This window comes from Lissotriton helveticus, chromosome 4_1, assembly GCF_964261635.1.
Source record: "Lissotriton helveticus chromosome 4_1, aLisHel1.1, whole genome shotgun sequence".
In the NCBI taxonomy this organism is placed as follows: Eukaryota; Metazoa; Chordata; class Amphibia; order Caudata; family Salamandridae; genus Lissotriton; species Lissotriton helveticus.
In genome coordinates this window covers 59,229,404-59,243,231 of record NC_136063.1, presented here as the reverse complement: position 1 = coordinate 59,243,231, position 13,828 = coordinate 59,229,404, and the positions used below count along the sequence as shown (strand labels likewise).

General features: G+C 45.2%; 1 protein-coding gene across 1 annotated transcript in view; it reads left to right on the top strand.

Annotated features, from left to right (window-relative positions):
* LOC144827858 (uromodulin-like) overlaps positions 1 to 9,795 on the top strand; it is a 167,684-nt gene extending 157,889 nt beyond the window's left edge. Inside the window, exon 8 of the mRNA XM_078686023.1 lies at positions 7,071 to 9,795. The gene's annotated coding sequence lies outside the window, so the exon portion shown is untranslated. The remainder of the gene's footprint in view (positions 1 to 7,070) is intronic.
* Positions 9,796 to 13,828: the final 4,033 nt, after the last annotated feature.

Sequence of the window (13,828 nt, the reverse complement as noted above, 5' to 3'; positions counted from 1 at the left end):
TACTGCCCTCAATTCCAGTACATTTATGTCTGATTGACTTTGAGTTTGGTTACACCTTCCAGGGATTTATCTGTAGTGATCACCAAAGGGGCTGCTATCTGCTGTAGGGATAGGTCAATTGACAGATGCTTCTTGTCTGCCACCACTCTAAGGCTTTGATTATTTGTGGAGTAACTTTGATAATGGCATTGAAGGAACCGTCAGACTGTATCCACAGCTTTCCCAGTTCCTCCTGAACCGGTCATATTTTGAGGTGACGGAATGGGATGAGGGGTATGCATGATGACATCATTCCCAAGAATGACATGCACAGTCGGACCGAAAGAGACTTTTTTCTTTGGATGGGATTTGTTAGCATTTCAAGCCGTTATTGTCGTTCTTCTGTGGAATACACCTTTGAAAATATAGTGTCTAACTTGGCTCCTAGAAAGACAATCGTTAGCGATGGGTTTTGTTTGGATTTTTGTAGGTTAAGAGAAAGACCCAGTCACCGAAACTGAACTGTGCATGCATTTGTGGATGCTAGCACTGCTGCCTTGGACCGTGCCTTGATTAGCCACTCGTCCAGCTGTGGAAAGAATTGATGCTGGTGTTAGCTGAGAAATGCTGCAACCTGTGCAAGGCACTTTGTAAAAATCCTGGGTGTGGACTTGACACCAAAAGGGAGCACCCTGAACTGGTAGTGGCATCCAACAACCATAAACCTTAGATATTTCCTGTGCTTTGCATAAATAGGTATGTGGAAATAGGCATCTTGGAGGTCTAGGGTGGTCATAAAGTCTTGCTGGTTGAGGTGCTTTAGAACTTACTGAAATAAGACCATCCAAAACTATTGCTTTTTCAGGTAGATGTAGTAGTAGATGAGGCTGGGGACAGGCTGTTCTGCTCTTGGAGCAGAGCAGTGGAAGAGTGGTTTGCATTGACTGTTTGGTCAGCCCTCTCAGGCCACCCAAAGGAGTCATGCGCACTTGTCCTGTTCTCCATGCAGGCTACATTCGAGCCTGCTTGTAGAAAAAGCCCAGGCCCCCATTCCCTGATTGAGCATCGAACCAGGAGGCTCAAAACCAATCACAACTCTGCACTGCAGTGTTGTGATTAATCGGAGGAGCATGGGTGCTTACCAATCACAACAATGTGATTGGTCAGTGGAGCCTGCTTCCTGTTCCTCGAGTTCCACGAGGAGAACAGGAGCAGATACGCTGGACCCGGCGCAAAAGTATGTTTATTTTTTCAATTTAAAAGAAAAAAATGTGCTTGACCCCCCCACATCCACCATGCTACCCCCACTCACGAACCGCCTCGCCACCCATGAGCCATGATGGCCACAACTATACAGGGGGAGACCAAACCATATACTAAAGAAGTAGAGTGGGAACGGCGACCGAAGTTGAGACTAGACCAGAAGACACAGAAGAGCTGGATACACAAAGAACCACTTGAGGTAAGTAACCAGGAACCTCACGGAGTTTGTGTGCAAAGTGGAAACACAGCCGCGTACTCAATGCGAGTCAAGGGGAACGTTGCGGTTGAAGTTTCAAGAAGAAGGACCCTGAAGAAACCCAGTGGAAGACAGAAGTTTGGAGATTCAACCCACTTGTGGATAGCCCAGGAACCAAGATACCTACACCTCAGAAGCCGGGTGCATAGGTGCAAAGTGATGTCGGAAACTGCCACATACCACAATGGAGGACTTCAGAAAAGTTGTCGCTGGCGAAGAAAGTGAGATTGGCCAGTGGAATCCAAAGATAGATTCTTGAAGAGGACTACTTGCAAGCAGATGGGACATAATCTATACCACTCAGGAGTGACCAGGAGGCATGGAAGACCAATGACCACTGATGATGCAATATGCAGGAGAGTTGACAGTGCAGCTGTGATGGCCAGGCAATGCTGTGGAACACCTGGAGACGTTCACAAGCTGTCCCACGTTGGAAGTCAAGAACCAAGGGGTCGGTGTCTGGCAGGAGCACCAACAAGTCTTGGCAGCAGCAACAGACATGGCAGACAAACAAGGTGCAGCGTTGGGACTAGCCATGTTCAAGGGACTCACCAAGTGCTGGAGAGTCAGTGCAGACCCTGAGCCAGCTGGAAGCTCACTAAAGCCTAAGAAGACCCTCCAGAGGACCCAAAGGCACAGGAGTCTCAAGAGGACCTCGAGCAGCTCACCAAGGATGCAGGACCACGGTTCAGATGATGTGGTGAGGACAAAGATCTTGACAGCAAGAGATGCTGGAGCCTGAAGATATCCGGAGGACAAAGTCAACAAGCCTTGGCAACGGCAAGTTGACACGGTGCACAAGGGGTGCTGTTCCAGCAGTTCTGACGAGGGACACTGGCCTAATTTTTGCTGAGAAGACAGTGCAGGCCTGGAGGAGGTTACAGAACCACCACTTGTGTTGCTGGGCCTTTCAAATTCCATGGGCCGTCAGGAGCAGCAGACCAGTCAGCTGGGTTGCAGTGCCAGGAGATGCAGGGGAGTGACTCCGTCTCTCGAAAGGGACATTCCTTCGGGTGTCTTTCATACCCACAGGCCTGGAGAAGAACCTGGATGAAGCACATGCACAGATGATGCAGAAGACTGGCAGGGCAGCAAGACCAGGAGCAGCAGGAGTCTTTCTTGATGCAGTCTTGGTTCCCAGGTGAAGTTCAAAAAGTTCCAAAGTGCCCAGATGGTAGAAGTAAAAGTGGTTTTGGGTCTGAATCTTGTCCCATGAAAAATCTGAAGAGCCACCCACAGGTAAGCCTTTAAGTCCCCAAGGAAAAGGGTTGGGTCAATTCAGGGATCCCTCCCAGGGGATGGTCTGGACAGAAGGGAGGATACTCCCATGCCCTTTGTCCAGTTTCACACCAGAGCCAGGCAAACGGCTCCCTGAACAAGTTCCAACTGGAATATGCAAGCAAGGCACCAAATGTGCCCTTCAAAGCAGTCAGTTGGTGCTGGCAAGGGACCCCACCCCAGCCCAATACAATAAGTCATGTCTGGGAGGTGATCACACTTCCCGGTGGCAGGAAATCTATTGTTCTACCTTCCCCTGCTCGCTTCAGCTTAGCAGCAGGAGGGCAGAAATGTGTCTGTGGTTAGTAGCAGCTCTAGCTTGGTGTTAGACCCTAAAAGGCTAGTACCAGCAATGCAAGGGGGCTCACTAGGGGAGGCCCCCGGCACATGGGATCCTGCATTCAATACTAAAAGTGGTGTTGGGGCAGGATTCTAACATGTTTGATACCAAACATGACTGGTTTCGGTGTAGCCAATATATTGGCTGCACTGAAACCAATTGCACCGAATTGTAATTTACTTGATGCCCACTATTGGCCAGATGTATCAAGCAATTTCACCCTTTCTGTGTCTATGGGAAAATGTGTTCGTACATCTGGCAACATATGTATTAAATAGCTGCCTTGGAAAATCGACTCCGGGGGTGTGTAGGGGGTGTCCTGCTCATGCAGGACACCCTCACACTTCTAACCAAGCACCCTGCCTTCAGGATTGAATGGCATGCCTTAGGAGTGACCTATAGGTTTTTGGTGCAGTGACCTCAGACTTTAGGACACTTATATCTGTTTCAGGAGGTGCTAGTACCAGGTTACACAGGCTGCAATGGCAGGCATATCGTCACAATTTGAGTGGTCTCTCCTAGGTGGCATAATACATGCCGCAGCCCATGGGGGACCTCTGGTGTACCTATCTCCTGGGTACCTTAGTACCATATACTAGGGACTTAGAAGGGTACACCAGTAGCCAATTAGGAAGGTACCAAAGTACTTACCATAGTCACATGTAGGGACAAAGCACACTGACTGGGGTCATGATTAGGAGGCTCCAAGTCAGACTCGTCAAAAAGCAGTAAAACACCAGAAAAAAGTGGGGATAAGCATGAAAGCAGTTCCTACTTTTCTACAGTATCCTTGCTAGCATGCGGCGTTTTGCTCGATCTGACATAAGATGATTGAGGCAGTTGACTTTGCTGGAACTAGGGACGGCAAGACTACGTATTCGACGAATAGGAAGTGTAACAGTACTGTTGATACCCCCTCTGTAGAAAGGTTGTCCCTTTCCTCTGGATTTGCAAAAAGGAGTTTCCAGAATTGCAACGTCCCCAATGTCTTGGCAGTATCGGAGTCTGCCCTGATTGTTTTGAAGGCCTCCTCTACATGATTTCCAAAGAAGGCCTCTCAGCATAAGGTAGGTACAAGATCTTTTTTTGAACTACCTGACGGAATGAGTTGGCTTTGAGCCACACTTGTCGCCTACGAACCCGCCGCCCCTGTCAAGTGTCTGTACCCTGTGATGGCAACATCTATGTCTGAATCTATAATCTCACTAGATGCTATTTCTCCTTCAATTAAGATCTTTTTATCCTTCTCTTTAGCATCCTCAGGAAGCTGGTTGATGTAAGAGGCAATGTCTGACTATATATGGCAGTCATACCCTCACTGTTAGCTCCAACATGGCACAAAATGGCTTGCCAATGGAATCTAGGTGCCTGCCATCCTTTTTCGGAGGAGCAGTGGTGCCGAGGATTTTTTGAGCAGCGTTGAGCTACTTGCATGACCACTGAGTCTGGCTTAGGGAGCCCTGTGAGACACACTGGTGCATTATCTGTAGTTTTGAATTTCTTTTCAAGGCATGGAGGTACAGCTGGTATAGAAATTGAGGTCTTCATGATCTTAATGCCTTCTTCGCAGATGTAGTCTATTATGGGTATGGCACTGACAGATTTATGGGACGGTTCCTTAAAATCATAAAGAAAACAGTCAGACTGTATAGAAGGCATTGGTAAAGGGAATCTTTTTGTTTGCTGCACGTCCCAACAGATTATGGAATCCTCCTATACGCTCTGGAGGGAAATCTACCGGAGGCAGTGTTGATTATGCAGGAGGAGACATCATATATTTGTTCCATTCTGTGGCAGTGTCACGAAGCTCCCCTTCCCCTCTCTCTTCGTCTGAAGTGGAATTAACTGTGAGTATTCAGCACTGAAAGCATCGTTGGAGTAGTTGTCTGCACTGGAGATCCAACTGGTGGAGATGGAAGTTTGGCCGCAGGCAATGAAGGTGGTAAGCATCAGCAGTAATCCTCTAACAAGAATTGGAGAGCCGAGAGTAAGGCAGATGGCATCATCACCACCTCTTGTTGATATTGCTGATTACAGGCTGGGCATAATAAGTCCGGCCATAGTATTCCTGCTCATCCTAATCATCATCATTAGGTTGACCCTTAATGTGCAAGTAAGACGGACTATAGGCATCTCCAAAAGTACCTTCCCTTTTGGGATCTTCTGCTTCTAGGAGATGAGTGGGCAGAAGAGGCGTGATTTTCCTGGGGGAAGTATGTTCTGGGGCAGTCACAATAGTTTTGTATTGTTTGTCTTGTTTTTCAGTAGGTGCATTATTTTTCGTTGTCAGTGATTTGGCCGTTGACAGTGATTTTGGTGGCAACTGAGCCTTTGTCTACGGATGGGCTTCTGCTGATGGTTGTGTCATTGGTGATAGAAGTGAACTCCACAACAACGTCATTGCCTCTGGTGATACAGACATCTTCGTTGATGTTGTGTCTTTGTTGATGATGCTATCTTAGTTGACGATCGTGTCTTCATCGACGATGGCTTTTCCAACAAAAATGGCGTATTCATTGATGATAATATGCTTGCCAATCATGGCTCCTCCGTCAATGGCAATTCTTCGACTAATTTTTTGTAGATGACATGGACTGTAATTTGTCCACGGCGAAGAGTCTACCGGCTTTCTTGACAATGACAATGGAATGGTGGACAAGATCGGGGTCTGACTCGATGACGAGAGAGATGTTCTCGATACTGGGAGCAGTCAAGAAGGTAGTCAACGTCTATGTTTGAGAAGTTTAGCCTTTCTTTGTCAACTGTGCTGAAAAACTATTTTTCATCAGCAGAGAGCTCATCAAGTATCTTTCTGAAGAAGGGTCTTTGAGTGTCATTTTGAGCTCTGGAAGTGGTGTTGGAGGCTCAAATACAGTTGGTTCTTTTCTGAAAGACCCTTTTTGCACTCTGAAGATGAGTCATGAGAGAACTTTTTGTCACATTTACTATGAGACTCTATAGTTGAATATGACAGATCCCTCTCCCATGAAGAGCCTGCGAGGCAATGCCAGTTACCATTGCTGTGACAGTGCGGATGCACTGTAGCACTGTTTAAAAATCTTTCCATAGCACTACTGGTGCAGCATCACTGTTCAGGCAGTGTCACTGTGTGTGCAGCATCACTATTGCATTGTTGCTTGAGTATAACTTTAGCACTGCTGTAGCAAGACAAATGCTGCACTACAGGCAACATCTCTCCCAGGAGCTAGTCGTGCAGGATGATTATAGCCCAGTGCCACAGTATTTTTATTGTATTATTAGATTACTGTGACTACAGGAAGGTCTACTACAGTGAGGATTTACAGTTTTGACCAGAGGTAAAGAAAGGAAAAATAATGTTGTCCTTATTTTTGTTTCTTTCTGTATTCATGGATACAAACTATGGATCACACACAAGTAACCATTGTGGTTGGCTCCCTTTCTCTGTTATCATTCTCCTGGGGTTACAGTTAATCCATATAAAATCAGAAATTTGGAAGATTAATCTCCTCGCTCGTTCACCTGATTCTGATGATATAGGCTTAGTGAATATGTTTTTTGATCCTGCTTTACTATAAAAATAAAAAGCATATTTTAGTCTGTGTGTGCTTTTGGTCCTTGAGTGAAGGCTTTCTTCTTGCTAATCCATGAGGCGCTAGTCGCCATCAATCAAATTTATGCACCAGGGGGAGTGCCTGGTTTTCACCAAGTGTTGGTATAGACAGCTGGGCATTTTCCAGGCGTGGGTTGAGCTCAATGGTTTCCTCAGCTCATTCTGTACTCTGAAGCTTTCTCTACAAGGGATGCTGGGCCCTGTTTAATTTAAAGGAAATCCGTACACAGGTGAGGTGGAAAAAGGGTTGGAGCTATAGACATCAAAGGGAATGTTACGGAGATGTGGCAGGCGTGTTCTGGCAAACATCTGTTTTCTTGTGTTAATACACATCACACAAGCATTATCTTTTTTGCTTCCAGATATCTCCTTTTCCGCTTTGGTAGGAGGCCTCCTGCTGGTGATGCTGAGTCTCTGGTTGATGTGAGGAGGACTAACCACACCCAAAGCCGGACATGGACCTGCTACTGACATCTACAGTTATCATTATGCAAACTGATGGGTTTTGTTTTGCAGCTTGATTCCAATGTTTGTCTTCTTCCCAGGATGATGTGTATGGGAATCTCCTTTATGGTCATTTCTTTTCTACAAGGTTTAGGATTAGATTATAAGTATTAACGCGCGTAGGGACACATTTATTTTTGGAAGGAAAGAGTAAAGGCAGATAGTGGAGGAGCACATTACGCCCACCTATTTGACTTTACCTCACCAGAGATGTCCATCAGCCCCACTGACCTCACTGTAAATTGGCAAGGGCCACCATCAGAGTGGTTCCTGTCCATGTTTCAAAGGTTTGACGGACAGCCCAGTCAAACATGACAGGCTGCAAACAAACTTTTGAAATACTTTTAATTTTTAAACTTTTAAAAATAGACTCCCAAAGCAGGAGTTTTTTTTTTGGGGGGGGGGCTAATGGACCACACACCATGGGACATTTCTTCTGTGGTTCATTATTTTTTATCCCTGTCCCTCAGCACCAGACTTTACAAGGCAGCATTGGATAGGAAAAAACTGTTAGCATGAACCTGGTAGTCTGCCCGACTCGAAATTGAGCTGGTGGACAGGGCGTTTGGCAAAACTCCTCTTTCACAAAGGCTCAGTGTTTCTCACACAAGGTAGGTTGAAAGATAATCTACACCTGCCTGGGAATTGAGGGCGTTGAGAATCAGTGAAATGGTTATTGAACTCTCTTGAAGTCTACACCTGACTGCGCAGGAAGAAACATGAGAACCGATGATGAACTCAATGCTGTGCATCGAGGAAGATGAGACCAATGACGTAGATGCAGAAATAGATCTATGAAGATCCTACATGATTAAGTTCTAATAAACAGAAAAAGGGGCCTGTGGATTCTGGCGTAGATGAACTATCCACAGGATGATTGGGAAAACCCTATTGTTTTTTTTAGATAACCCCCACCCACCAGGGTTGCCCATGGTAGCATGCTTCATCATCGGGTTCTTGCCTTTCCACTGCCGACCCACGACCTACGAAGCACACAGGAGCTCTGCATAGTATAATAAAATGATGAACGTGACTAGGAGTGGGAGGGGTCTTGTGTAGAAGGTTCAAAATACCTGCCTCATAGGTTGGTGAATCTTTTAAGCTATCAGCTAGACCGTATGGTTAAAAAGCTTGGGAGAAATTGGGATAGCTAGGTGATAATGCACCTGCCTTCCTATAGGTCTAGATGGTTTAAGCCTATCCACAAGGCTTTTCATCAGGACGAAGGAAATTATCTCCACTAAGGTAGTGCTCAAATTGACCCCTCCTGCTCCTATTCACTTCCATCATCTTATTATACTATTTAGTGCTCCCGCAAACTTCCTAGGTCACAGCACGCCCTGTTCTTCAGCAGAAGGGGTTTTTACCATCATCTTGTGGAGATATAATCTATGACATAGCTGACAGGCCTTCTTTTGTTTGTTAGAACTTAATCAGTAGGAGGACAGGCCTTTTCTTCGAGTTTACATCTTACCTCCACTTGTTTTTTGATAGCCTACATGAGTCTGAGAATGAAAGATTAAAACCAATGATTTGGCTACCGAACTAGACATATGAAGATAATCAGATAACAGATAATCTACACATGTGTGAATGAAGGAAGGAGAGACACAATAAAGTAAATGTATGACAATAGTCTACACCTGACAATCGAGCACAGAGAGACCAATGATGTTGGTAATGAACAAGATATAATCAGGTAGTCTATACACATCTGCAAATCGAGGGAGTAAAGACCAATGATGTTGTTATTGAACTAAACTTATAAAGATAATCAACACCTGTTTGCACATTGAGGAATGGAACTAAATGTATGAAGATCAGTTACAACCACCTGCAACAGGAGAAATGTGAGAACCGATGTTGGTATTGAAGTAGATGTATGACGAAAGTGCACACAAGTCTGTGAATGAGGCAGAGGAAAATCAATATAGTGACATCAAAACAGACTAGACAGGGAATAGCATCATTGACGTCTCTCTCCAGTCATGGGCAACAGAAAACTGTTCCTTATGTCTATGGTCATTCAAGGATTTGGAGTTTGAAACTACATCTTGGGATCACCAAATTCTGTAGATAGTAACTCCAGATGTATGTACCTTTAAAAACTTAATCTAGAGTATGTATAGGTTATGCATGTTTACCCCCATGAGAATCCATTTCTTAATATTTTGGCTGTTTTTGTAGAAGGGTATTCAAATGTATGGTAGGGTGACATTTAACTGTATTTTGTAAGTGTCTGTATGATTTTGTGTTTTTATTGGCTGCTCTAACTGCCTTGGTGGTTGTAGATATATTTTCCGTCTGCATATTACCCAGTATGTGTCCCTTGTGTCTGTGTGCGCATGTAAGCTGTGTTTGTATGAATGTACTTTGTAAAGGTCACACATATTGGCTTTATCAGATCCTGTTATGAACTGTCTTAATTATTTAGTGTGCATTATACTTAAGACATGTTTACAGCTTAGCATTTTTATACTAGAGTTATTGAGGAATCCAGAATGGAAGTAATTTTTTAAACATATGATTTAAACCAAAAAACGTTTGATTTCTTTAATAAAAATGCATAATTATATACAAATATACAGGCCTTTCAGTCAGTACTGTTAATAAATTGGTCTTATTTATTATTTTATTTTTTGAGTTTTATATAGCGCTGGCTAGACCCGGAGGTATCAGAGCGCTTTACAAAGGTTTCCACAAAATTACATCAGTTACCAGTTGCATTAGTTTCTTTAAAAACATTTCAAGAGCGTAAAGACGAGATTCAACTGTCATTCACATTTTGCTTTTATCAATCACAGCATGCACGTTGGGCTTCGCTAAGTCCACTTTACTCATTGGCTGTTTTCAGAGTTAGTAAAGAAACAATACTTGTGCATGATGAATGTCTACGTCTGAGTTAGAAATGGGGTTTCTGGTTGGGTAGGGTTTGCACCTTAGTCAGACAGAACCCACCACTCTAGTCAGGGCAAGTAAGTCACACACCAAAGGTATCTGTGCTTACCCTCTGGTAGCTTGGCACAGGGCAGGCAGGTTTATCATCAGAGGCAATGTGTAAAGCGTTTGTGCAACACACTCACATAGACTCACCATGAACACACCACAAAAGAGCCACTACATGGGATTATATAATAACATAGTATATATTATATATAAATCATAGATGAAAACAACATAACTCATAACATCTGTGTACAGTATAGAAATCCTGAAGTATTAATAGTTATCCTGAACAGTGCAAGGATCAAAATAGTATGCATTGTTCACCAGGCATTAAATGTAGCAGGTTGATCAAAATGAGCAAACGCTAGAATCACCAGTGGTACAGAAATCATAAAATCTCACCATAAACACATCAGCAATATTATTCCCAATTAGGCAAGTGAAACCCTGTGCCCCTATTAGCGGGGTTAGGGTAAGTATTTTATAAGCACTAGTGAGAAAGATGATTTACTGGCATAAAAGAAGGCCGCTGAAGCACCTGCCAGCCTACGACAAGTGTTGCAGTCATTTTCCTTGGTCAACAAAATGGGGGCCTCTGCCAAGGACTCACCCTGGAGAACCACAGTGGTTTCAGTGCCCCCACAAGGTTTGGCCCAATGGAGGGGCACACGGGGGAGAGGCAAGTGCTGCTGCCCTTAACCGCGTGGAGCAACTGCTCAACAGAGACTGCAGAACTCCTTTTGTGATAAGCCTAGTCCGCCTGCGAGGGAGCACAGGATGTTGGGCTCTCTTCTGTGACTGTGAAAATTCCTCAGTTATTTCAAGAAAGAGATGGGAAGCCTCATTCCACATCCAGTTTTTAGGCCCCAGTATCTGAAGGTTGTAGGTGGACATTGGATCCCTTAAAGTTGGCCTGCACACACAACAACAGACCTTGGGAGCAGGGTCTGCATAGTTTAACAACCCAGCGTTCTTGGGGAGTGGGGCTTAACAATGCACACTTTTGGTGTAGGCCCAAAGAAATCTTGAATGTCTGGGTAACGCGCCTGATCAAGATGCATCGGACAGAACCTCCTGCAGTACTCGTGCTAGAAGCTTAACTCTCTGAGGCTCACCAAACAAGATGCCCTGCTCCCTGGGCACTCCTCTTGGAGTAAAGAGTGGTTCTAGTAAAACTAGATAAGGGAATGGTGGGACGAAGCCATGCCATGGAGAGCACTGTCAGTGGGCGCAGGTAAAGGTGACAGGCAAAGTGTCAGTCCCTACTTCCGCTCAGCAAACTGAAAGAAGTATAGAAGAAGCAAAGCAGTTCATCTGAAAGGCGGTTTTTCCTGGCAGCACAACAGTCATCTGGTGCAGTATGTAAAGCCAGCAGAATCAGGTTACAAGTCCATGCAGTGTATAAAATTATGGGGTCAGAGCCCATGTACTTATATTCCAATGTCTTCGATGTAGAGGCAATTTCAAAAGAAACCTTAGAAGTGTACAACAATCCCTTTCAACCACTGCCATGGCTCCAGACATCATTTTTTTTGTACTTTATTTATCAACTTTTCATTGATCATACAACATATACATAGCATGTTCATAGCAATTCTGCATATACCAAAATAGTGTCATTCAATGAACTTTAACAAAACAAAGCCAAAGAGTACAGTGATTCCTGTATGAAGTAGAGTACCACAATCAGTATAAAATATGGTCCAGCTCAAACAGGTCATGTTATGATAGCAATGATCAGGCATTATCTTAATCCCCATCCACACACTCCATGTTTACAATTCATCCTCAGTGTCAACCTCACTGCATGTTAATAAATATTCCCGTAAGGGGGCCCAAATGTCCCAGGGCTTGGAGGAAGTCGTGAGCTCTTCTGCATATGTCTCGAATTGGTCTCTGCAGTACACCATGTCTTTCAGCCAGCGGTCCGCTTTTGGACACCTACGGCTATCCCATGTGAATAGTGTGCGTCTCTTCGCCATAAGGAAGGAGAGCTGTAGAAAGTGCCCCAGCACACCTTTAAGTTGTGGGGCGTGTCCTAGGAGGCACAGCTCAGGGGCGTTTTGCAACTCCAGACCAGTTATGTCCTTGAGAATAGATAACACCTTTGCCCAGTAACAGAAAACCAGTCTACAGTGCCACGCCAAGTGTATGAACCCCGCCCGCTCAGCCCCGCAGCGCTTACCTCTTCCCGTTGCTCTGAGACCTATCCGCCATAACCTATGGGGAGTGTGGTATGTTTTATGCACACATTTTAGGTGTATTATTCTAAGGTTACTGTTAGAGTTTAAACGCCCTGTCACAGAGCATATTTGCGTCCACTTCTCCTCCGTGATGGGGGTGTCTAGCTCACTGTTCCACCGAGCTAAGCTGATATCAGTGCTGTGCGGTGTGTCTTTCTGGATTGCCTTATATAGTTTGGTGACTAGTTTCTTCTTCTTTGGGGCAGTAATTATCAACTGTAGTGCCGGCAACGCCTCCGGTTCAGCCGGAAAGCTAGCGTAATGTTCCTTAGCTGCTCGTCGCAGCCTATAGCAGATGAACTGGAATAGAGGCGTGGGATTGCAGATATAAGATAGATCCTCCCCTGTAATGTATGTGCCCTCAGGGAACAAGTCACTCAGATACGTGATACCCACCTCCCGAAGAGCCTGCACAGAACCCCTATCTTGAGCTACCGACAGTGCAGCATGGCCTTCGATGGGAAGGGCAGGGGCGTACAGGGGGAGTTTTTGCGCACGCCTGCCAATCACCTGCCAGGCCGAAATGGTAACGTCAATCGTGTTTATCTCTACCCGCGGAGTGTGTCTGTGTGTGTGTGTTATGAGGCCACTCAACGGTGTAGGGTGTGTATCACCTTCCTCCACGGCAACATGCGGTAGAAATTCATGCAGCTTGTACCAATAGTAAGCGTTTTGGGCTTGACAACAGAGATAGTATAGATAAATGTCCGGTGCTTTGACCCCCCTCTATCGTAAGGCAACACCAGAGTGCGCCAGCTTATTCTCGGTTGCTTGGCGCCCCATACAAGCCGCAAGAGCTGAGTTTGGACGGTTTGGAAAAAGCGTTCTGTTAGTGGAACTGGGACATTACAGAATAGGTACAACAGTTTAGGCAAGATCACCATCTTTATTATGGAGATCCGGTCCGCCAGCGACAGGGGTAAACGTATCCATCTGTCTCTATGCACAACTATAGCTGTGTATGCCGTGCCATAATTTTCGGAGACCACTATTCCCGGGTCTCTGTGTACCCACACCCCTAAGTATTTTACAGGGTCAGCAGACCAGATCAGCGGATACTCAACCACCGGCGATGTGGTTACAGTAGTCAGGGGAATGATTGCGGGCTTGTCCCAATTTATGTGGAGGCCAGATTATATAAGCTAAATTTAACTTATTCACGGAGAACAGGTGATAGATACTGGTTTGGCTCGCAGACATATAGGACCATGTCATCCGCGTACATGGAGATTCCCACCGGCCTATTGTTGAAATTGAGGGCTGCCGTCCTGTGTATCTGACGGATCTTGCATGCCAGAGGTTCTATGACAATGGCGAATACGAGTGGGGACAGGGGGCAACCCTGTCCTGTACCCCGCTTGATTACAAACGGCTCAGAAGTGTCCCCTCCCACTCTGACTCCCGCTGATGGGTCAGTGTGTAAGAGC